General features: G+C 36.5%; 1 long non-coding RNA gene across 4 annotated transcripts in view; it reads left to right on the top strand.

Annotated features, from left to right (window-relative positions):
* LOC136039923 (uncharacterized) overlaps positions 1-25,062 on the top strand; it is a 148,852-nt gene that overhangs the window by 935 nt on the left and 122,855 nt on the right. For all 4 annotated transcript variants that reach the window (XR_010620590.1, XR_010620589.1, XR_010620587.1 and 1 more), the window contains exon 2: positions 6,343-6,487. This is a non-coding gene — a long non-coding RNA (uncharacterized LOC136039923). The remainder of the gene's footprint in view (positions 1-6,342; positions 6,488-25,062) is intronic.

The following is a 25,062-nucleotide window of genomic DNA, read 5'->3' as shown; positions in this document are numbered from 1 at the left end:
AAAATACAGAATGAGTAAGGAGCTGATTGCATCATAACAGGGGAACGCACAGACATATTGCCTTCGGGGATTTGTTAAGAATCTTGACTTTTTTGTGTATCTTGCTTGTTTTTTTCAGGGCTTAGTTTGCTCATATTTGTCTCATATTTGCTCATATTGAGCCCTGAGAATTATTTACGGTCAGGGTAAAGTGCCTTACATTCTCCACCTCAAAGAAAAATTAAAAGACTAAATTTCCTAGAAGCTGATATGAAGAGTGTTTAATGTGACTAGGGGACGCTTCGACTCTCAGATCACTGTTCTCCAGCTTAAATCTCAAGGGTTATGCTCTTCGTTTTCTGATGTAGCGAAATTTTACCAACAGCTGCAGTCAGATGCAGTCGGGATTTGTGACACTTTTCTAACAAGACACACCGACACCTTTCAGAAATACCTGGTTATTCTCCCAATTCCTGCACAGATCTACAATGGACAGAGGATGTTTGGCTATTTATATGCGGCAAGGACACTTAGCCTCTATCAATAAAGAATTAACCCGGAATATTAAAGGAGTTTGTTAATCTAATCTCATAATTTTACCTTTGCAGAAGAAAATAACACTTGGAGAAGTATACCGGCCACCGGTAGTATCTGTCTCTTCGTTCTTGAAAAACGTAAGCCAAATATCTAATCTTCTGGAGAAACAAGGAAGTGAACCGGTCTTAATAGGGACTTTAACATCAGTCTGATTCTTCCTCTATCATCAGGTGCGATAGATCTACTCAGTATAATGTCTGCCTCGAACATATACCCCTTAGCTAAGATACCTGCTCAAGTAACTACCACCTCCCACTCATTGATTGACGATATTTTTTTTTACGCTGCATCCAGTATCAGACTCTGTCTTGCTTTTTGATACTTCTGATTACTTCCCTCGGCTTACTAATTTTAAAATGCAGCCCAATGCCTAAGCCCAATGCCACGCCTACGCAGGGTTTTGTCACATGGAAATTAAATGATGAGAACCTTGAAACCCTTAAATAAGTTCGTGAGAGCACATCCTGGGATAATGTTATGAATATAGAAGATATTAATGCAGGATTTGAGGAATTCCATAACATTTTTACACGAAAGTATACCGATTGCTGCTCTAAAAAGCATACAAGGAAGACTGGACGGAAAAATCTCTTTAACTTTAATGTATCCTCTGAAACTCTTTGGCACATGATAGATAGCGTTCTTCACAATAGTGCAAAAGGGAAGCATAAGTAGCTCCCTTACAGCCATACAGCTTTGTAAACAATTTAACTTGTTTACATAGTTGTTTTTATGTAGTTTATAGATCGATATTATACTATCGATCGCCAAGAACGAACTTAGATACTAAAAAGTATCTAATTTCCTCAGTCATATTTTTTAAGTGAGAGCTCCTGTGGAGCCTGCAGTATGTCCAGAGAACCTAAGGTGTTCTCATTTTAATTTGTGCTAGAAGTTGAGTTTCTTGTCCTGCCATTGACTTTACATTATCTCTACAGCGACAAGCACATTCTCTCCACTATATACCTTTTTCATTGAAAAATTGTCAATTATATTCAAAATTTAGCTGGATATGCCTTTGCCAGGAACAATTTTCCCTAAAAATATATCTACAGTTATTTTATTCTCTTCGATCCATTGAAAACGTCCAATTAAATAAGCAGTTCTGCCACATCACTTCCTTCTTCTACTGGTAAGGTAAATCGTGTTGCACCTATCTTAGAAACTATCGATCGCCAAGAACGTCTTTAGTGATCGTCTAGGTGATCATCCCTGAACAGAGTATCCAGCAGCTTCTATAAGAATCTTGCCAGTTTTACATTGAGATGCCGAACCTAGATTTTGTTCACGCCGGGCCTCTACATCTCGTCAATCCCAAAAGGATTAAGATATTTTTTTGTAACTGCGTTACCATAAGTTCATTTTATTTTTTGTCAATCCTGGCCAATATTTGTGCCTCTCCTTGGACTGGTCCGTGTCTCTCTAGCGAGTCGCACATATCAGTTTGGAAAACGCTCCACTAATTTGTTAAAAGCAGTTGCTTCGGCAATTATGGAACATCTTACTTACCTGATCAATTTGTCTCTTAAAAAGGGTACTTTCGCAGAGCGGCTAAAGAAAGCTAGAATATTTCCTTTGCACAAAGGTGGTTTTTGAGCTGTTCCCGCAAATTATAGACATACTTCTATTCTTTCAATTTTTCAGAAAGTTTTTGGAAAACCCTTGCAGCAGCAGATACTCCAGTTTCAGGAGAAAAAAGGGTTTCTTAATACTCATCAGTTTGGGTTTAGACCAGAACACTCCACCCAAGATGCAATAACGGCTATGAGTTTATGGACCAACCAAGTTCTGGATTCCGACTTTCTAAGTCAGAATCCAGAATCTTCGCTGCTCTAAATTTTGTCCCGATGAAGCTTCTTTTCAGCCTGTAGATAATGATGAGCTTGTGGCTTTTTCCGATGATACCACACTAGGCTTCTGTGAAAGGGATAAAATAGTGCTCATATCCAAGCCAAGGGTTTTTCTCAAGGGGAAGTATCTGTGGATGGATTCTAACCTACTTGTGATTAACATTGATAAATCTTGAGTTTTATTTCTTTTTCTGAGTCGGAAGTGACCATCTGGAGATATGTGGTAGCGAAACATCCAGAGTTTTTATTAGTCGGCCAGAAAAGCGTTTTGCAAAATGCTTGGGAGTCCTGTTTGATGAGAACCTGTCATTCCTGCACCAAATTCAAGCAGTAGAGCTGAAGATATGCCGCAACATTGGTATAATAAAGAAACTAAAGAACACTTTGGGGCAGGAAACACTGGTCCTGCCAAATACCTCTCTTATCGAATCCCATTTACAATTCTGTGCAGTGATCTGGCAATCAACTTTTCAATCTCACTTGGAGAAGCTCAATTCGATTTATAAGTGATCTATGAAATTAATTCAAAAATAATTCGATTCATAAGCGATCTATGAAATTAATACAAAAAAGTGAAGAGTATTTGTCAATGGAATTGGTTATCATTTATAAATCTTTTCCGCTTTGACGTGATTTCAATCGCTCGCCGAGGGATCAGGCGCCGGACTTGAGAGTTTGTGAAACGCTTTCTTTAAAATCCTTCCCAGCACCCCAATAGTATAGAGGACACAAAATCCGCAGCAACCGGTATTGCAGCAACCGCAGCAACTGATATTGATTACAATCAATATCAGGACAAACAAAAGTAATTTTTCTATTTGCAATCTCACCTAATGGGTTGAACATGACATATAATTACAACCAAACATTTCGTTATTACTCCCCAATTCACTTCTGAATGTTAACTGACAGAGTTCTAAATATGAAGTGTTGACTGGAATATAATGAAGATGCTTTATATTGTAGTGGTGAATGTCTTCATGAGTGGTTTTCGTTCAATAGCATGGAGGAGGGGGACATTGGAATTACCGACTCTAGATGTCTCGACAAAGGAGGCATATTGAAATATACAGTTGCCAGGTAAGAAGACAAGTGGAGAGTCTACAAAATAACACATGCCATTCCGATGATTGTAACAACACTTCTACTATTGATTACATTTTGTTTAAAGTGCGAACACCGCTCAGATTATCGCTGAGAATAACCTTATCATTGTCAATGGGGGAACTAATGTAAATCTTGCCCGGTTCCATTGAATTAAAGTGGAAGGCACGGTTCTTATGAGCCAAGATTTTTCTATTGATAGCACGACAAGAACCATTCGTACCACGATATTCCTTGTACGTTAACGCGATGAATGAATATCCAACCGAGTTAATTGATTCTATTAATTCCTTGGTAATGAGTGGCCAATCATGTGGTCTAACTTTTATGTCATAAGTGCGATCCTTTATCAGGATATTATATGTATTTTTAAGAATACAGTCAATAAGAGTGACTTCATACACTCCATCAAATTTGGAGGTGGTTGAGAGTTTCGTCAAGAAATTATTTTTTTCGTTTAAATTATCATAGAGGGGTCAAACACATTTGACTTAAGTGTCACATAAAAATCATTAGGCATTGTGATCGTCTTCACCGGCAATTCAAGAATCAAAATCAGAGTTGTATCATAGCCAAAGAACAAGAAATTGTCTCTTAACTTTATGAGTTTGACTCTTTCATATCTTTTCAATCTGATACATTCCAGTGTTTTTTACTTTTTGCAGTTCATACTCGTAAAATCAACCAAGAATCTCTTCATCTTCCATATAACGTAGACGATACGTCTTTGGTTTAGTCCTTATTTTAGTCTTTTGACACTTTAAAAAGTTCAGTGGACTTCAAATGATTCCCCTTTTTAAAATTATTAGTAGTTCGTTTGATTCAAACTGTATTGGTTATCCAACAATAAATTTTTTCTTTCTCACAACCTTTTCATTGAAATATATTTTTTTAGAAAAAATGTCAAGTTTACTGTTAATATCTCTCTGCTTTGTGGTGTGGCCACAAAAGGGCCAGCAGTTTCACCTTGCATGGTTACCGGTGGTTTCGAAGGTTCCATAGTAGGGGGACATCTTCGCTCGCTCTTGCATTTCTTGTGGATGGGGGCATTGATCAGAAATTTTCCTTAAAAAGAAAAAATTGAGTTTTTCATGAAGTGAAAAAGACATCTTATTTTCAGCATGTCACCACTTAAATTTAACTCATTCCTATTGAACCCCGCCCTTTGAAATAATACTCCTGGTACCTGCTTACTTTCCCCATTGCCTGTCACATCCCTCTTGACGAGACCCACACATGGGAAAATGCCGTAATGGTACAAGACTATGGGGGCAAACATTAGAAAATGATGTGCATCCCAAGGGTTAGCGAGTGGAATTTAAAATTTTATAGGGATTTAAGTCACTACCTCAACCTCAATAAGGAGGGGGGTAAGGCAAAAATGGAATATTTAACGGAAAAAATTGAATTAGAGAATATAACAGACCGCAAATATTTTCTTTACGTGTTTATTCTTTCTATAATTTAGTAAATGAAAAAGTTCATGAAACTTATTTCTTTCTTGAGCCTTAAAACTTTTATATAACAGCGTTCTAATGTAATAGAAGCAATTTTAGTGTTCCTAGTTTCATCATAGCACCTCTTTTTAAATTTGAGCTGCATAAGCCATGCACTATCGAAAAATATCGGCTGAAAATTGCTGCACAAACCCTATGTAGGGGGGAGGGGTCTTACACAATAATTCATTATTATAGCCAAAATGTCCCTTGCTTACTACGTTTTCATTTACTATAGGGAAAAATATTACCCGCACCTTCATTTAAAGCACAGATAAGATATATTTATGTAACAATTTCACGTTAGAATTCAATTTGTTTCACCATAGAATGCAGCTGTTATAAAAGCCACACTTGTTCACCGTCTTTAGCAAATAGATGTTCTCCGGTTGAAAGTGGATTTAGTCAGAATTTAAATATAAAACAATAAGGGTTTAGCGCAAAATAGTTTGCCATTTTACATCATTTTACGCAAATATTTAAGTAGTTAAAGTCGTCGATTATGCAGACAAAAACTACCGTTTCTATGCAAATATTCAACCCTATGCCAGATGATATCAGCTCGCGCTAATTAAGGCGCAAGCTGAATATGGAACAAATGGTGATTATGGTTTAACATGAATAGTTGAGAGATGTAATTTTACCCTGCTTTTAGAATGGCGAAAGGCACATTAAAATAACAGACGAGAAAAGTATATTTTTGACACGATGAAAATTTGATACATTTATCAGCGATGGGGATTTGTATTGGGGAGGAGATGGGTTTCTAGCTGTTATTGCATTATAAATAGTTATAGTAGGTTAAATTTGAGTAAAATGCCCCTTATTTATTAGGTGGGGGAAGGGTTATATATATAGAGGTATACCTGTTGGTATCGTTGAGATAAACCCTTTTTTTTAAATCATGTTCTATCTTCAAAATTTATTCAAGACTGATTAAACTGTTCTTTCAATACGTGGTTTCATAACCCCCTCCCCAGAAAAATGGGAAATTATCCGGTCCCGCTCGCAAAGTAACAAGGCATTAGTTACTAGAAAATCAATAGTGGATCACGTGACACTTCTGTTCCTAGAAATAGTGGGACACCCTTTGTTTGTCATGCTACTAGTATAACAAACCATTGTTCATAAAAAAATCAATAGGTGTCTATACTCTATACAGGGTTGCCAAAGCGACAATTTTAGTGCTTTTCTTTACACTTTTTCACTCTGGGTCAACCGTGCCTGGACACCGTGCCAAAATCAATACCATTTGAATGTATTTTCAGTTTTTTCTTAACTGCAACTGCTTTTAATTTGTGCTTTATGCTTTTCAGGTTCGTTTTCATCTTAGGGATTTTTTTTCGTATCCGCACTACTTCAAAAGCGCGAAAATTCAAACGTGGTGAAACATGTGACTTGCTCAAGAGAGTTTAGAAAAAGTTTTCTTGATAAGAAACTGAAGCAAGCATATAACTGCTGGTAAGTAAAAGCTTAAGGTGTTTTATGACTTGTAGTCTACAGAAGTATGCAGAGGTGGGGCCTGGATAGTAGCTAGTAGCAAACTATTTGATCCTCAGTTGATTTCCTGAATTAAGACATTAGGCTTTTGGTGAATATGCAGTTTAGGTTCACATGCATTTGAGAGGGTAGACCCTGTCCCATATGGGTACAGTCTAACCCACTAGAAAAATCTCTGGTAACTGTCAAGAACATGTAATACTGTCATAGACTGAACATCACATCCAGTGTACCAAGCACTAACTAACGAAATGTGCTTTTTGCCTAAAGTGATGAAAGGATGCAAGAACGGCAGTGAAAAATGTTTCGCTTTACATGCTGTAACCTGTACAACTAATCTTAGTTGTACTCCAACTTTTCTTTACGTTCCTGTAACACTGTAAACGCAGCACAAATGATTCAGAATCTTCTGCAGTTGTATTGTATCGGATTAACGACGCTTCTTGACTACTAACGTCCCTGCGTCGGCCCTGCAGTGCATTCCTGCAGCATGATTCGATCTCTGGGTCCCGTATTACCAAGCTAAGGTCAAATCCACTGCGCCACCACAGGACATAATCTGCAGTTCCTGAAATAAGACTGCGCTTTCGAATTTTTTGCCAAAAATGACGAAAATGAAAACTGTCGTCCGAATAGCAGCAAAGCCGGCTCTGGTGCCGGAAAATGCCATAATAAAAACAGGGCTTTACTGAGTTTTCAAAAGAAGAATAACTAGTACAACCAAAGGTTCGAGAGAACCTGAGAAATTGTACTGAATTCTTTTTCTTCTTTGCGCATTAGGCAATTTGAGGTTTTACATGGGATTTTACTTATTTGAAGAACCGCTTTGCTTTTACTTGAAAAAAAGAGCATAAATCTGGCCCTGGAGTTGCAAGAAAACCAGTTAAAGCCTTTTTTGAAACTTTTTAACCATTTAAAATTTTAAAGTATATTTGCTAATTTTCTAGAAGGACACTAAAAGTACCCCTTTTTTTTGCAGAATTTGACACTTTAGTCCCAAAAACTTTTGGCAACCCTGACTATAGCGGTTTTGATCCTAGAAATGGTGGGAAAATCCTTTATTTGCAGACCAAGGATGCTGGGAGAAAATTTTTCAGGGGGGGGGGCAAACGCAAAAATGTCAGTTGTGGTTGGGTGACAGGGAATATATTTTAGGAGATGTTTTCGTAGGACTAAGTTTATTTTTAGATATACTTAGGAAAAACTCTCAAATAAAAAGAGCAGTTTAATTGCGTGCAAAATGAAACAAATACAGTACATTTTTAACGACAAGGATTCCTGGTAAAGGGACCAATTTATTTTATCAATAATATATTTAGTTATTATGCATTTAATCTTAAAAAAAATCAAACTTGAACCAAAATTACAGAAAGATTTATTACTTCCGTAGATTATAACAGATGTAGACTCGCTTTCATGTAATTTTCTTCGCCTTAAAATAGTTACAGAAGGCGTAGAGATACTCAAACATCATCCTGCCTGTATAGATACCATGTTTTGATTTCATAACTGCCATGTAAAATGTGACTCTTTCAAAACAGAACAATTCCCCCACCTCGAACTTAAATTCCTTTTATATTCAGACATAAAAAAAATAGAATAGCGAAAGAAAACAAAATTTGAACTTACTACCCAGCTGTCAAATTAACCCTCTTTGTTTTTATTGTCCTATTCAAGTAAATAAAATGAAAAAGTTCAAAAAAAATATCGTCATAAATGTATCTTAGCAAATAGTATGTGAAAAAAGAAACTGGAAGTAAAAAGTAACTTGGACCAATATTCACCAAAACTAAAAAAGGAATTCTCATGACAATTGCTACCTCCACAGTATTGGATTCTTATGCCGATTCCAAATATATAAAATTCTTTTAGTTTATTGTTACCCACTCAAAACCAAAAATCTGAGAAAATTTGCCTGATTTTTGAAAAAAGAGGAAACACCCCAAAAAAGCAAGCCATCTTATTGAAAATCTCTTTAGTAGATACATCATATCAGAGAACCCTACCATAGAGATTTCAAGCTCAAATCTTCAAAGTATGGAATTTCGTTTTTTTTCAAAAGAAATTTCATCGATGCATGTTTCTTTGTTGTTGTTTTTTTTCCAGGAGTGATTATATCAAACTAAAGGTCTAAGAAAATTTAGAGGGAGCTCATTCAAACGTAAATTTAAAGCTCTTTTTAAGTGAAGATATAGATTAAGTCAGGGGAAAGTCTTGTTTTCTGCCATTTTAGGGCCCCAAACTACGATTTTATCCCAAAGAGGACGAATTTGCTATCAATTGAGAATTCTAAGAAGTTTTAAAAATAATGCGTAGTTTGTTAAAGTAGTTTGTTAAAAGTAAAACATTAAAACTAAAATTAAGAAAATCAAATAAAAATTTTGATTGTGAATGTTAAGAACCGATATATTCGATACCTTTATGCTTCATAACTGTAAGAAATTTAATCTGTTTTAAAGTGACAACTTGATAAATACAATCACTCCTGGAAAAAATTATAATAAAAAACACTAAAAATGTATCTGCTCAGAAGAAAAATACAAAATTCCCAGCATTCCGTTCAGGAGAAACATTTTTGATTATAGTGGCTTCATATATCAGCTAATGGGTACTCTTGCAATGCAAGTAAAAGTTGACGTCATATTTTACCGACATTACCCCTTATTAAGTTGTTCTCCCTGTGTTTTCTATAATTAAACGAACTTTTATGTGGACAAATAACTTCACTAATTACTCATAAACAAATACCTATTTAGAATCACCATAAAAAGCTGATTCTTTGATCGAATGATATTAATAGAAATGCTCTTATACTTTCGTTATTGACACAGATCTCTTTTTACTTACCACTCATCACTATGAAAAACTCATTTTTTTTTGCTCCAACCTAATCATGAAGAAAAAATGCCTGTGAAAAACTGGAAAGGGGTCACTCAGTCACAAATTTGAACTTATATTTTCCTTATTAAGGATACAAATTTATGGGTAGGCAGCCGACAATCAAGCAGCAAACACTTTTTACATGGTTTTCCCCTATTCAGCTGTTTTTCCCTTGGTATCCCTATAATTACTTTGGGGTCCCAAATTTTCAGGGGGAAATGCACCTGCCCTTCCCCTGCCGGCGCCCATGGTGCACGGAGCAAAAGTATAAGCGTGTGTGAAGCATGAAAATATTGGGATTATCATCAATTTGGATCATGTCCATATTTGAGGTGATCTGAAGGTTTTTTCCTGGCCTCTAAGGGTTTTTAAACACCCAAAGGAATTATTTGCAAAAGTAAACACACCCTGTTACGTAATAATCAAAGTAAACAAACCCTATTATATAATAAAGTGATGAAAAGAGAAATCACCAATGCAACAGAACAAACACATTAAAAAAAAGACAGAAGGAGAAAACCCTCTCTTTTATGTAAAAACAAAAATTAAACAAACCATATTACGTAACTTACGGGTGTACTGTACCGTTACAGGGGCACTGTAGTGTTGTTTAAGACCCAGATGCACATAATAGTGTCTTGAGGGGCTAGTAGCTCCAAGAGCTTACCCCGTATCGCTCACATTAAAATCATGGAGGGGATACTACTATTAAAAATCATAGGCACAATTATTGTCTTAAATTGAATTTAAAAATGAGGGTAGTAAATCAATAAAAAGAAGCCTTTATAACCAGGCTTGGGGAAGAGGCAAAATATCATTGATTTAGAAAGATAAGAGAAATGGAAAAAAATTTACCAGTAAATAAAAGATGTTGGAGAAGCTGTGGTCTCCGTACAAGCCTTTAATGTGGTAAAATAAAGTTTTATTTCTAAAGAAGTTCAAACTTAAGATTGCATGCTCCTAGGCTGAGGGAACGATTGGAACATAAAATTAGCATCTGGCGTAAGGGCAAGCACATGCCAGGTGTTTTGTGCAGATGAATTAAAGCTACTGAAGTAAAGCTTTCATTCCGGAACGTAATTTTGCGTATGTTCCTTTGTGGAGGCACATGTGTATGATATAATCATATCCCTGCCATTCTACTTGAGGCATTAGCCTTGACAGTTCGTCTCTTTTAGACATTCTTGCCGGATAAGCTTATTTCACAGTGATCTTTTGAGCATCAGATGTTCAATTTTTGCTGGCAAACTCTGTCATGCTCGAATTTTGTTTTTTTGCATCCTTTTATATTTATTTGAAGATCTACTTTTCTAAAGAGTCTGCTAAAACCAATCCTTTCCTAAATCCCAAGACGAAGACAAATCTTACAAAAGAAAATAATTTTACAAGTTGTCGGTTCCTTTGTAATCATTCCCATCAAGCAGAGAGAAATTTTTTTCGAAACTATACCTCTTAGAATGCAATGACCATATCCTCGAAGACACCTTTTCTTAGAATTCAGGATTTACAAATGCAGAGGAAAAATATCCTTTATTTTTTATTCCTCTTACATTCTTTATTTCTTAGAAAAAGTCCCCGGTAAATCTTATGTAGAAAAAAAACGATTTCGAGACAAGAAGAAGTGGAAATAACTTAGGCTAATTGAAACACAGTAAAAGGCTTAGAGAAGAGGCTGGAAACTACCAAAATCTTTGTGTCAAAGCTCAAAACAAAACTTTACTAAATTAAATGAAATTTAAAATTCTTGATGAACAGAATACTTTGTTTCCATACAACCTGGAAAAATCAGAAAAACTGCAAAAAGAACTGAAAAAATAAGCATGGTTCACCAGTTCAAGAGGATACTAACACCTCAATTAATTTTGCTGATCTTGAGAATCATTTAACTAAAAACATAAAGTTTTTAACTATGAGGTTATTTTAAGTCATAAAAAATAGGCTTCCGACGCTCTTATCGATAAATATTTTTTGATACTCTTATCGAAAAAAGAAACTAAATAAACCTTAGACCCTCTCGGTTTACAAAAATTATGGATAGCTTTCGTAGTTAACTATCTTTTTAACAGTATTCACTTCATTAGCTTTAAAAAATGCTTTTCGAAAATGTCTCTCCATGGATAATAAAAAAGAAAAACTTAAGCCATAATAAAAATAAAAATTAATAAAAACGAAAACATATTAACATTTTACAAGGATTTTTTTTAAAGGACAGTCAAAGCTACAATAAAACCTAAAGCGATCAGAAGTAGATTCAATAAGGTTTTAAAATTAAAATAAAGGAAATTTGTTTCAATTTTCCTACCCCGTCCATGCCTCTTAATTTTTATTGTAAAACTTTGTTTATAGATTATTGTGTAAGACCGGTCATTTAGATTGAAGATTCAAACTGTGTCTAAAGTTTAAACTACAGCTCAACATCCTAGTTCTTAAGCAAAAGCACGGAGAAAAAAATTGCAAAAGATTCGACGTTTAAAGTATTATCCCCTCGGCACTTTAGAATGACCCATAGCCGCTGTTCTTAATATATGCTGTTCATAGCCTTAATGATTTAAGATCGCGACGAAGTTTAAAGGTGATTCCCTCAAGAAGAAGGTGTTATTAATTTTCTCCAAGACGCAGGTGCTTGGCTACGTAATAGGGAATGTTTACCTCTGTTAAGGATGACGCATTCCCGCGCGACTTGTTTCTTCAGGTCCTTTGGGTACCCCCAGTTGTAATCGAGGACAGTGCACACATGGAAGTTACGTAATAGCAGTACACATGTAGGTGTTACGTAATGGTGGCGCGGCGAACACATGAGTCTTATATAATGATAGTGTACAGGCGGGATGTTACATAATATGTTAACAGATGTTTTTCTTTAATATTTCTTTGGTTGTTAAGTAACAGAGAATTTTTAGTAATAGTAATATAGTATTATAGTAATAATAATATAATAGTAATAGAGACCTATGTTAATGATGACGCATTCTCGTGTGACTTGGTTCTTCATGCCCCGTGGGGGACCCTTAGTTGCAATTGAAGAGGATATACACGTGAGTGTTACGTAATAAAGGCACACAAGGGTATTACGTAACTGCAGCACAAACGTGGGGGCTACGTAATGGTGGAACACACTTGACCGCTGTGTAATGATGGCCCAAACCTGGCTGCTATAAACATGGCACACATATTGGATTTTACGTAATACTTTAAGAGATTTTTTTCAATGCGCTTTTTTCTTTGAGTTTTCATTTTCTTCAAGATTTTTTTTCTAAGGGAATCTTTATAATCCAAAAATGTTTGTCCGCACTAGGATTCGAAGGACGTTTCCCCTAAAGGAAAAGGAACGCTAGACAGCTGGACCATGAACACCTTTGTAATATTTTCATTCGGGAAATACATTATAATCAAAACGCTTTGAAAAATATATGGATGGCATGTTTCCTATGTCTTGAATAACTGCCCTATGGGGAAGAAAATCGATTACTGGAAATAGGTTATGTTTACGGGGAAGAAAATTGATTACTGGAAATAGGTTATGTTTGACTTGTACCTGCTTGCTATAGTGTTATTAATGTTCTAACATGACCTAGACAGGTTAAGTTAGGTATTGAATCAGTAAGATGCTGCACAACATTGTCTTGAGATGTTCCACTGCGTAAATGATTACGCATTGAAGATTCGTCCTCGAACAAGAAATTTAAAAGACATATACTGCTTTTTGTACATACAAGTCTTATTAACAAAAAATGTTACTAAACTACGAAATCACTAAAAAAGCACTTAGAACAGAACAAACGGAAAAACGAAGTGTGAAAATGTTTATAAAGAATAAAATATACAGAAAAAAGCACGAACTAAAGAAAGGCGGAGACTCCAGTACCCAAATAACCAATAACCAGAGGGAAGGGGAATGTTGTTATAATAGGCAAATTTAAATCATATCAAGAGATATTTTTGGGAGGTCTTAATGAAAATGCCTCGTTTCCAATGAACCTGCACACTACATTGTATTAATTTAAAACTTAGTATTAGTAAAATCATATTTTGAATGAGCCTTAGGTATTACGCTTTTTGCAGCAGAAGCCTCATTTCTTGGAACAGTAATAATAAGAAAAAATGTCAACTTCACAATAATTTTTCTCGCCAGTAAATGAAACATATAAACGAAGAAAAAAGATAGACTTTTTGTACTCGGTTATTTATGAGAGGTTTTAATGCAAATGTCACGTTTTTTTAGCCAAAACTATGCATTTTCATGCCACTGTGACAATATATGCCTGACACACACTAGCAAACAATTCCAGGGGAGACGGAGGATTTTTATTAGAGGTGAATTTAAATCATGTTAAGAGATATGGGGAGTATTAATGAAAATACCTCGTTTTTATTGCTCTAATAGAGACACCTGCATGCTTCTTTGTAGTAATTTTAATCTTGGTATTAGCAAAATCGCATCTTGAATGAGCCTTATCTACTACGCTTTATGCAGCAGAAGCCTCATTACTTACAATAGTAATAATAAGAAAAAAATGTCAACCTCAAAATACGTTTTCTTGCTAGTCATTGGAACACGTAAAAGAAGAAAATAAAGAGACACTTTTTCTTGAGTACTCAGTTATTTCTGAAAGGTTTCAATGAAAAAGCAATGTTTGTTTGAGCCAAGACTATGCATCTTCACGCCACTTTGACAATGTTTGGGATCCCCATGATATTCCCGTGCTCCGTATTATCATTCCTAAGGCATTTTTCAGTTATTTCATGATAAATATCATGCTTACTGTGACATCTCTAGACAAAATATGATGAAGTATTTCATGATATGGATTCAAAGCATTAATTTTTTTTATGATGATACTCTAAATGTCTTTATTTCAATAAAAATATTTCATTGCATTACTTTGCTATATTTCTTGTATTTTTATACTAAGCTAGCAACTCCAACATTTAGAATGTTTCTTCAAAAGTCAAAGACGTGCGAAAAGGAATTTTCAGAGTCAAAGGTACTACTACCAGGCTCATAGGGACATCTACTTGAGTATTAGATAGGTTAACAGGATTTATTTTTTAAAAGGAGTCTGAGAGAGATGGGCAGGATATTATTTATAAAGTCCATATACAGAGATAGGCAAACAAACGGTCAGGCCCACAATCAACAGAGAGAGAGACAGAGAGAAAAAGAGTGAGAAAGAGAGTGAGAGAAAGAGAGAGAGGGGGTGGGAGAGAGAGAGAGAGAGAGAGAGATAAAACACACACAAACACACAGGGTCAGACACACAAACACAGAAAGGTAGATCCAGAAATAGGCAAACACACAAACAAAGACACAGGCACGGCGGGAGAAAGACAAAACACATCCACAAAAGCACAAAGATAGACATAGTGACAAGAAAACACACACTCAAACATACAGCCACGATGATAGAGAGGCAAAAAAACATAAACAAACACACAGAGTTAGACATAGAAAGGTAGACAAAGAAACAGGCAGAAACAGAGTCAAACACACAGGAACGGTGAGATAGAGACAAAAAGACACACACACGAACACACAAAGATAGACATAGAGACAAGCAAACACACATTGAATCTTAAAGGCACGATGAGAGAGTGGCAAAACCTCACACAAACACAAAGAGTTAGACACTCAAACACACAAAGATAGACACAGAGACAGGCAAACACACAGTCAAAGGCACAGACACGGTGAGTGGGAGACAAAAACACACACAAATACACATATTCAAACACACGGACACACAAACATTGACACAGAGACAGGCGAAACACACTCAAACGCATAGGCACGGGGAGAGAGACAAAAAAACACATATACGCACAGAGTCAGACACACAAATGAACAAAGATAGACAAAGAATCAGGCAAACAGACAGTAAAACGCACAGGCACAGTGGGAGAGAGAGAGAAAGAGAAAAAACACACACTCACACAAAGATAGACACAGACACAAGCAAACACACAGTCAAACACACCGACATGTTGAGAAAGAGAGACTAACACACACACAAGTACACAGATTCAGACCCACCAACACAAAAAGATAGTCACAGAGACAGGCATAGTGAAACACACAAGCATGATTCGAGAGAGACCAAACACACACACAAACACAAAAAGTCAGACCCACGAACACACAAATATACACACAGAGACAGGAAAACACACAGTCAAACACACAGACATGGTGAGACAGAGAGACAAGAAACTCGCACAAATACATACTGTCTACCACACAAACACAAAAATATAGACACACAGACTGGGAAATACACAGGCATAGTGAAAGAGGGACTGAAAATACACACAAGCACACAGAGTAGACGTACAAACACAAAAAAGTAGAAACAGGGACAGGTAAACACATAGGCACGGTGAGAGAGAGGCAAAAAAGAGCAAACACACAGAGTCGGACATACAAAGACAGACACAGAGAATGACAAACACAGAGGCATGGCAAGAGAGGGACAAAAACACCCACAAACACATAGAGTCAGAGACAAAAACACACATAGATAGACACATAGACAGGCAAACACACAGTCAAAAACGGATGCACGGCGAGAGAGGCAAAAACAAACACAAATACACAGAGTCAGACACACAAATCCTCAAAAAATTCCACTTGAACGCTAAAAGTGCGACCTCCCCAAGCGTTGGTACCTGCTACCCACTTATCACTAACCCAGGCATCCGTAACCAACGCGTCAGACTCCGGATACCTGCAGCCAACCTGTTTTAACATCTACACTGTTTTTTGTGGGTTTTTTGTCTCTTTCTCACCATGCCGGTGTCTTTGAATGAGTGTTTGCTTTTCTCTATGTCTAACTGTGTGTGTTTTTGTGTGTTTTTTGTCTGTCTAACACTCTGCCTATGTGTTTGTCTGCTTTTTTGCCCGTGTCTGTGTCTATCCTTGTGTATTTATGTATCTGGCTCTGTGTGCTTGTGTGTTTTTGTCTCTCTCTTACTGTGCCTGATTGTTTGTTTCTGTGTTTGCCGGTCTCTGTGCCTATCTTTTTGTGTTTGTGTGTATGACTCTGTGTCTGTGTTTTTCATCTCTCTCTCTCTCTCTCTCTCACACTCTCTCTCTCTCTCTCTGTCTCTCTCTCTCTCTCTCTCTCTCTCTCTCTCTCGCTCTCTCTCTCTCTCTCTCTCTCTCTCTCTCTCTCTCTCTCTCTCTCTCTTTCTCTCTCTCTCTCTCTCTCTCTACTCACTCTCTCCCATATTTGACTTATTTAGCGTGCATTGTAGAAGCCGCGTATAGAGTTTGTACACCTGGATATCACCCGCAAACGAAAACATTTTTGTTCCTTTATCTCCTCCCCCTAAACCCAAAGATTTGGCAAGAGAGTCCTATACCTTACCAACACTCTGAAATTTTATATTGATCACCCAAGTCGTTCTCTAAATATCACAGCTATTCTATTTTGAAACTGGGATACATATAGTGTCTTTTGAATTATCTCCATCCCTGTCCCAAGTAAAAACTTGCGATCCACTTGACCTCTATGTCATTCAATAAAAGTTGCAACTTTATCTCCCGAGATACTTCCAGCTTTTCGTCATTCCATTACCCCGAGGATTAAAAATATGTTTATCCAAATGGCACTCTAATAGATGGCACACCCGGGGACGAGTGTACGTCCTCGCTCCACCGCCTAACTACGCCATTGGTTTGAACGCTATTGAAGATCGTGGGCTATTGCCAACTCTCGATGTCTCAACAAAGGACGTATAAAGAAATATCCAACTGTCCGAGGAGAAACCGGGTGGATAGTCTGCAAAAATAACAAGATACATCCTACTGACAGTTCCAGCACTTTTACCATCGATTATATTCGGTTTAAAACGAAGAACATCTCTCAGGTTATTATTGTGATGAATAGTTTTATAGTCAGTGGGTGAGCTAATTTAAATCTTGTAGTATTCCAGTGACTAGTTACATTTGAATGCACCATTCTTCGTAGCAGAGATTCTTCTATGGATTGCACGACACAAATCATTCGTACTACCAAATTCTTTGTATTTTAGTGTGCCATAGGCATATCCACCAGAGCTAAGCGCTTCTACCCATTCATGTTCGACGAGGAATGGCCAATCAAGTGGTTTAATTCTTATATCTTATATACGTCTTTTCTCAGGATATAATATGTATTTCAGAGATAGAAATCGGCAGGACTAACATCTTACTTTCCCTCTATGAATTTGATGGCGAGTATGAGGTTCGTCCAAAAACTGCTTGTTTTATTCAAATCATCGTAGAGGGGGTCCTTCTATGATCCCTGTAATGAAGTCCCTGTATGAATTTTGTGTTTGGTGAAACAGTTTTTATTTTATCATAGGAGTCTTGCCAGACGCTGTAGCAATAGTAGACTTTTTTGAATTTTCTTAAAATGTTTTATTATGATTTTGAACTATTTTTGTCAATGGCATCGTTTTTCCAGAAATTGATGGCCCGCAAAGAAAGTATGTGAATAGAGTTTTAAATTTATACATACTACTCTCCTCTATGTCAAAATGTAACTATCTGTAAAATACATCTATCCTTTAAGCATATAATAATTTCCTATGTTAGAAAACAAAAATTTAAGAATAATTCATGTTTTTTATTTACAATAAAAGTACTACAATTCTTTTTAAAAATTTGAATATCACATTTATTTACAAAAAAAATAACACCTATAAAGGCCCCCTCCCCTGGTGGGCGCAGTGACCGCTGGTGACGGCTGGAAGAACGCCAGACACTCTGCCCGGGCCGACAGTAGGGGCACGTATATAATACGTAATTTACAAAACAATTTCTGTTCAATTTTATAAAGAAACACTAACATTCAACAATAACAACAGCTCTACCTTGAAAGGAACATAAGAAACACTGCTGTGATGCGGAAAGGACCGCCCTCCAACCTAAAGATAAAGAATTGTCGAGTCGTTCAATGGATCTCTCCATCTATTGAGTTTTCTCTAGACCTAGACGATGTCTACATTGTACACATATATCTCGGTCCAAAGTCAGGTAGTGTCCATAGGGTAGCAACTTCACACCGTTCGCACATAAATACACTTATCCGATACAGGTGACATGACATTTTTTTTCCACTCTAATTTTGTAGTTTTTAAATTTTAAAAAGCGAATCACCATGACTTGCGCTCTTGGAATGAAATAGCTTTCCACAAAATATCTAAAAACACTCACATTGAAATTTTCTTCCACATAGTGTGTAGGCATCCACTTGCAGACTTTTTTTATTCCCTCATTGTGAGTTTGCAAAACCTTTGGGCCTGCAAGCACACCATTGGTTCGCATAGGAACAATTCGAGCACATTCTTTTGGGTCGGTTAAAGCGTCACAACGACTCCTATTGCGCACAAACTCACACTTTTCACCGAAGGCTGAGTTTAAAGATTTTTTTCCACCTTCATTTTTGCTTCTGAACACCTACTGACAAAATTTGTTAAGGCATTAGCTTGGTTTCTGTCGAAAGCAAATTACTAACTAAGCCTGATACTTTTAGAGAATATGTGGATAAAGTTTCAAGAGAGGAACAGTCTAAGCAGAGAATCAAATGGAGTAGTAAAACTCTCCCGTCGTTGGTAGGTTTGAGCATCCTAAATGAAAATGTTCAGGAAATGAATGAATTTTTGGAGGTTTTGAGAGTCCAGGGTGCAAGAATAGGTTGGAAAACTAATGTTAAGAAAACTCGGTCAATAGGACTGGGAATAAATGAAGGTGAAGAGGCAATTTTGGGTAACATGAAGATCGATTAAGCGGACATATTCAGCTATCTAAGTTGTATTACTGGTACAGACGGTTGATGTAATGAAGGCGTTAAAAGTAGAACAGCCAAGGCCCAGGTTGTTTTATCACTGTTTTGGAAGAATAGGAGGATAAGTTCTCTAATCAACATTATAGTATTGGAAGCTATAGTGATGGCACTGGTCAAGTATGGTTCTGAAGCGTGGGGGCTCCAAAAGGCAGAAGAAGATTTTCGTGATGTTTTCCTGAGAGATTGTCTACAGATCGTTTTGGGAACCTGTCTGTCTAATCGCATTTTAAACAGTAAACTGTACAGAAAATATTATTCAAAATGATTCCTAAGGATATAATGAGAGAAAAATGAAGATGGCTTGGACACGTTCTGCGGAAGAAGGATGACAGATTGCCAAAGATCGTCATTATCAGTCAACCATCCAGGGCCAAACTAAAATTAGAATGTGGAAGAGGAGGAAGTCTTAATGAACGATTGAAGAAAATTGGAATTGCCCGAGAGGGTGTAAAGAGGGAGGCTTTAAAGAGATTGATTTGGAAGAGGAACTTGTGTACCTGTGTTGGCCTTAGGCGTCTTGGTGCTGTAGTGAGTTTTTAGTAGTTGTGGTTCTTGTTGTAGTTCTTTTTATATTGTCCAAAAGATCTATATTGTCCAAAATTTGGTTCAACACAAGTTGAACCAAATTATATTTGGCAACCTTTTATGAAATATTTAACCTACGGATGAAATCTGTTGACACCTTTTGAATTTGCGACATCTATTTTTTAGTATTAACCTTAGAACTGTAATCAGCAAACACAATAAAAATAAATCCTTATCATTATTTATGATGGATATTAAAAACCATTTGTAACCAATATTCAAGGCCTTGTCCAAGGGAGTGCAGCTAGGAGGGTTTCAAACCCCCCTCCCTGAAATGTTTGTCTGAGTAGCAAAAATATAACAAAAATTGTACCTCCCCTCACCAAAAATAATCCTAGATACGGCCCTGAACGTACTTCAATTCTACATTTTAATTATTGCTCCAATGAAATACACATTTTACTTTTCCACCCAAATCCATTACACACTTGCCTCTAACCAATCTTTAAGAAGTTCAAAGAAGAGGTTTTGCTATTCCTAGTTGTCATTTAAAAGCTTAAACGGTTACGGCTTAGAAGACAAGTATCCTTTTCTCATTTTCGTTTCCATTAAAACAGAGGATAATATCCTTTGCGACGCTAAAATATAGCTGGTACTAATACAAAATTAATGAAACTGGTTTTTGTCTTTGTTGGACTTTTATTTCGTTTCTTTTTCTTGATACATTTGAACTAAATGGGAAAAGTGATCAGAAATTATGTACAACATTATAGTACATTATATTATAAGTACAACATTTTAAGAGCGTCATTTTTGCTTAACTGAAAACACGTTTTATTTCAAGAAGTGTGCTTTCATGTGTTATAACGTCGAAAAAAGACAGAACTAAAATCACCTTAATAACGAAGATTAACGAAAAGAGCAAATGAAAGTAGAATGGCTTTCAATGTGTAATTACACATATTCCTGGAAGTATGAGCTAGTTTGGATTTATTAAAGCTATGAAAGAGAAAATTTTTGAAATATTTCCGTTTTCAGTAAAGCGCCAATGACACTTTGACCTATAGAAGGATTAAGGGGAATTAGTCCTACTCCTGTTTGAGGAATAGTCTGTTCCTTTTATGTTCAATTTGGATATTCATTGTAAATTTTGTTCATTTGCTCACTCGTTTACTGCTGTTTAATTCTCCTTGAAAATTCTTTTTTTAAGGCTTCTCTTCAAAATAATTTCTGTTTGTTTGACTTGACATCTTTTTTTTTTAATTGGTTAATAAAAGGAATGAGAGCAAATTTTCTTGGGTTTTTCTACTAAAAAATCAAGACATTGGCTTGTTATTTACACCTAGGGCAAAATCTTGCAGCATATTTTGCAGCATTATCTCAAACATTATATACATAAATGGATTGCAAACATGAATAGTTTTGACCTTCTACAAAGCTGAAGCCATCCTGACCTCTATTGTGTTACGGCCTTGAATGTAGAAGAATATTGATCAACCATTTCATTATAAGAATCTTGCTGTATTATATTTTGTTTTAACTGTTGGTTTGTTAAAGAAAAACGTATTGACCTCATTCACTAAAAAGAGATCTGATTTGTTGTTAAAAAAAAATTAAAAAGCTTATGTCAAGAATCAGTGTAACCACACTAGTCTCAAACCGAAACTTCAAATAGCAGAATTTTTATAATAATATATCTGTCAAAAGAATTGCTTTTTAGGCTGATTCCAGATATATAAAATGCGTTAAGTTTAATGTTACCCATCAAAAGCCACGATCTTGAGTCAATTTGCCTGATTTTTAAAAAAAGAGGGCAATATCCCAAGATCTCAAGCAATCTTAATGAACCACACGATCAGATTCAACATATCCGAGAAATCTACTGTAGAGGTTTCAAGGTCTTTTCTACAAAATGTGGAATTTGTATTTTTTTTTCCCAGAAGAAAGATCACAGATTTGTGTGTATTTGTTCATTTGTTTGTCATAAATTGAAGTCCTAGTGCCCTTTTTAAGTGACCAAAAATATGCGAGGGCAACTAGCCCCCTCCTATGCTGTTTTTTCCCGAAGTCATTTGATCAGAAGTTTGAGACAGTCATTTTGTTCAGCATACTGGCAAGGTCCCATACCTGTTCCTCAGGGTATGACGTAATTCCCAAAACCCCTGGGGAAAGGGCTGTAAGTTTATCTGCAGCAAGGATATTCCACGGGAAGAATTTTTCATGGGAGGTGAGCCCCCCAGAAACTTCTCTTACTTTCTCTTTGGCTCCGGGGAATTATCCAGGGAAAGGTTTCAGCAGGGTTGGAATTTTTCGGGAGATTTTCCCCTGGGGAGATTTTCCCTGGAAAAAATCGCTCATGGGAAATTTTCCGTTGGGAAAACTATTTACTGAAGGGAGGGGGATTCCCGAGAAAAATTTTCCGCGGAGAGAACGTTTCCGGCATGATTTGAAAAACGTTCAGAAATTAAATATAAAAACAAGTTTCTCAACTGAAAGTAAGGAAAAATATTATTAAAACAAACTTTTGTATATGAATTTTTTCTGTATATGAGGATGGCTGCCCCCTCCTAAATACGTCAGTCTTTACGGTAAATTTTGACTTCTTGTCCCGATTCCTTAAAGACAAATCCTGAAACACAAGGGTCGTTTAAGTAGAATAACAAGCTTTTTTTTAAATACTAAAAAACAAACTTTAGCATGAAGAGTAAGGGACTGAAGAAGTGGCAGCCCCTTCATATACGGAATAAATTCTATTATGAATAAGTTTTTATATTGCTCCTTATTCTGAGTAGGAATTTTTTTGTTCTTATGTTTTCTCTAGAGGGAAGGACTGGGTTAAAGAGTCGAAATTAATCAAAAGGTGGTATTTAAGTCAGTGTGAGTAATTTCATACAGAATTATTGGAGGATATTGCATTATAGAGGTATTTAATGAGATTGGCAAGTACTGTTTTATTTGCTTATTGGAGAGAAATCAGATGGAAAAGATAGATATATATCATTTCATTCCCATTTATTTATCAATGTAAATACAGTTGCTGCCATCACAATTGCAGCCTGCATATATTGAAATGGAATATCTACTGATAAATAGTTAATTCAAGATATCTGCATATTTGCAGATAGATAAAAATAGTCGCTTTGGATCTGATATCTTCGAAACAACTTCTTAGGAAATATGTCTAAGCACGTAAGTTGTCTTGGTATGTTGGCAAGGAGTTGTTGGGCAGTATACAAAATGGCTAATCTTCAAGATTTGTTAATTTTGAATTTAAGGTGAATATTTGCTTCCAGATGACTTTTAAAAAGCAATATAAATTATTTTAGGTTGATTAATTAATCCTTCAGAATTTTTATGGATTGTCATATAGGCTGATTTTCAAAACCTTCATTTCTTGCTCTAATACAGTGGTTCCCAAACAATTTTGTTCCATGCCCCACCTAGGCATTTCTGAAATCCTCATGCCCCCTCTTGATTTTAAAATTTTGTTATAAGAAACTTTACTTGTATTCACCTAGATTGAAAGACCACAGTGTTGCCAATTAGAGACGGGTGCAGGGGTACGCCCCCTAGATTTGGAAAAAGACGTTTCTACTTCTATTTAATAGCTATTTCGTATTTACCCATGTGCTATATTGAAGAGCAAGACTGAATGACTGGTCAGTTCTATTGTTCACTTATGTGTTTTTGTTTTTTTCGGAACCGTTAAATAGCGCTGTTACTTTTCTTAGTGTGACTTTTTACAGTTACTTTTCAATAACTTTGTTTTGAAATGTAAGCCCTCATCCTGGACAATCTCAAATAGACCGATACTAGACCACCTTGTTTTGAAATGTGCAAAACAAATTCCTTTCTGCTGCATTATTCGTTGTCATGATCTTTGAGTTTTAAAGTAATACGCACTGAATTTCCTTCCCTTAGAACTGGAAGCCGGATATCTCTCAAGAATAGATTGAGCTGGTTGGCCAGGACGCGTCGTAGAGATACCTGGGAGAGACTCTCGACTGCTACTGGAACATGCAACGGGTTAGGTAATATAGAGCCCTTTATTATGTTGACATGTGTTATTTTTTGTTCCACTTGTTTCTGAAAGATTATTACGGGTAAGGGAAATCGTGTCCAGTAACCGTGCACTTTGAGCACTGAACAACAACAAAAAAGATAAACTGATGAGCTGACACCTAGTTTTTGACTGAACCGGCTTCAACTTCTTTAGGCCGTCCTGGCTGAGTGGTTGGCGCGCTGGCGTGGGAATTCTGTGTCCAAGGGGCACGGGTTCAATCCCAGTTCTGAGCAGTTATTTATTTTGGGACGGGGGTCAGTGGCGTGACTCTGTAAGCTCAGCCAGAGTCGACCCAGCTCTAAATGGGTACCTGGAGAAATCTGGGGAAGGTAAGTAGGAAGGGTGTGTGAAAGCACAGGATGGTTAGCCCCCAACCCCCATTGCACGTCCTGGCTGAAGGGCCATGAAATGGTGATCAGCACCGCCGGTTTGGACCTTAAGGGTCTAGTGCCGTCTTACTTACTTACTTACTTACACTTCTAACGGAAGGAAGTTCCGTGCGTATTTCTTTAAGACTTATGAATGGATTGAATACTCGTAAAACTTGGATCCTGAGTTTTGTTTTTCTAGTTGCCACTAGATCTAGTTGGGCTGTAACGGCTTCGAAAAATGCTGGATAAAGAGCTTTCATCGAGGCAGAACCTTGTAAGTGGAAAGGCAGTTCTGGTTTATTAAAGCAAAACGATGGTAGTAATAGACACAGGAATGTTGTGTCAGTATTTAGTACTGATACTTCGAAAAGTGTAACGAATGGACTAAGTCGGTCCAGATCTCAAGAGGTTCAGGAAAATATAGATCATTTGAAGTACATTTTTCGTGCTATTTGCTTTTTTTGCCGCCAGGGTCTTCCTTCGAGGCATTCTGACGAATAAGAAACATCCACAAATCGGGGTAATATTTTTGAACTGATGGAGGAAATATCTAAACGTGACCAAAAGCTAAAAGCCAAGTTAAAGTGTCGGTTTGTTCACTATTACCGTCATCACCACCAAAACGATGCAATCCCACTGATAGGAAGTGCCACGCGGCAACGCATAATTTTAGAAGTAAAATCAGCTAAATACTTTGCTATTCCTATCAACGGGACAAAAGACAATTGTAGAAAAATACAATTAGCGATCCTAGTCGGGTACATATCAAATAGAAAAGTTGTGAAGTGACCAATCGGCTGCTATCACATGCAAAAGTTACACGCCGAAAGCTTATCAGCCTCGATCTGTAAAACTACAGAAAATATTTTT

This window comes from Artemia franciscana, chromosome 20 (assembly GCF_032884065.1).
Source record: "Artemia franciscana chromosome 20, ASM3288406v1, whole genome shotgun sequence".
NCBI classification, from domain to species: domain Eukaryota; kingdom Metazoa; phylum Arthropoda; class Branchiopoda; order Anostraca; family Artemiidae; genus Artemia; species Artemia franciscana.
Note: the sequence above shows the minus strand (reverse complement) of the source record. Positions and strands in the feature narration are given on the sequence as shown.